Raw genomic sequence first — 1931 nt, 5'->3', positions numbered from 1 at the left:
TGGCGATGTCGTCACGGTAGCTGTAACCTAAATCGCGTCTGGCTGTACTCCGTCCGCCGCAGAGTGTGTCTTCTCTTTATCTTATTATTCTTTAGACTTAAAATATGATCCGAGCGTATTTTACAATCACAAGAAATCGATAAAACGCGATTATTTCACCAATGTTTATCATCTTGGATTTTTTTTTCAAATTTAGAATCATATTATTTATATTACTTATACAGTTATACGCTTAGCCCTAATGTACAAATTGAGCAAGACTTTGATGTAAAGCTCTTAAAATATTAGGTTTTATAAAACGCGTAGCCATACTCAGTTTAAACTAATATTTCACGGGGAGGTGCAATTATTATCCCCAAAAGGCCCTTTACTGTTCACTTATTATAGGCCGTAATATTCGAATGCAGCTCTGTCATTAAGGACCCTGCTAGTACTGAGTATAACTCAATAATGCTTGAGCGAGCACGAAATAAGTTTTTAAAATATGTCAGTAACGCGAACTCATGGTTGAATGTCCTCCTCATAATATTATTCATCGGTGCTTCAGCGTTCAGCACCTCAACCTATAAATACATTAGCAGATCGTAGAAGTTCTGCTAATCTTAAATTTCCGATCAAATTATTAAATGGGTAAAATGTAAATTGATTTACCTTACCTCCTCTCTCTTTCCTCCACGCTTTACTCGTCGTCATTTTACTTTTAGCCTACCAATTTCCTCAACTAGGTATGGTTTAAATGAACCACTTCGGCGCTGTATGTCTATCGTCAATATTCAGACCCCTCCTTTACTATTTCATAATATATAATGAATTAAATTGTTTATTTAAGATTATATTCCTAACATATTATATTATATTATTATAACACTGTTTTGCTGTATTGTATTAAATCTATAAATTGTAAATTACTAATTAGGCACATCACCCGTATTGTATTATTGAATAAAAAATATTATGTCAAAACAATATAAATTATAAAAAACGTTTTTAGAATATTGTATGAATAACTCTCCTTACCTGGAACCCGTGGGCTGTGAATAATAAATTATCATTTAGGTTTATAATCGGCTCGACATTTTCGGGAAACGCGTTTCGTCGTCGGACTGGAAAAGATGAATCTCGCGGGAAACATACGTAGGTACTAGGTAGGTATAACAACTTCATTGTACAAGGCTCGTTTCAATGGAATTTCGTCGCACTGTACATCACTATAATGTATAGTTAATACGTTCGCGACGACGATGAAGATTCGATGGCGGTTTGAATGTTTGATCGGGAATTGAACCTGAACAGCACGACAAACGCGGAGAAAATGGCCGGCGCGACATCCACGTTTTCCTATAGAACTGTCCGACCAACAACGGAAAATATCGTGTGGGCACCCGCTCGTGAGTATACCGCATAGGTACAATAATTTAGACCATTATCACGAATTTGTAATACGGTCGAGGCGTTTACCACTTTAAAGTTTATACCATGGTCGAGGCAATGTGTCGTGTGATTTCGTATTTTTACGTTTATACCAAAATGCAACACCAATGATATGATAACATAATATAATTTTATTTTAGTTATCACTTTCCCACCTATAAGTGTAACCACTGGGTCAAAACTTGAATGTATTCAACTATGTGGTATCGTTTGGTACAACTGTGATTATAACTACGATGTAGTGTGATACCGGCTTAAGGTGGGTTTTCACCACCCACGTTCACGTGTACGTGCATAAAAATACTTTACTGTGATTGGTTGGTTTACACGGTAAGATTTTGTTATACCAGAGTTTTTATAGGTTCTTATTACAAAATTAACCACGATACCGTGATGTTGGATCTAATTCAACAATTTCGTGTATACACGGCTGTATGTTGATAATATATCAGAATATACGGGAGGTAACTAATATGTTACCAATCCTAACCAATTTCACC

Source organism: Acyrthosiphon pisum, chromosome A2 (assembly GCF_005508785.2).
Source record: "Acyrthosiphon pisum isolate AL4f chromosome A2, pea_aphid_22Mar2018_4r6ur, whole genome shotgun sequence".
NCBI lineage: Eukaryota > Metazoa > Arthropoda > Insecta > Hemiptera > Aphididae > Acyrthosiphon > Acyrthosiphon pisum.
This window is presented reverse-complemented; position numbering follows the sequence as displayed.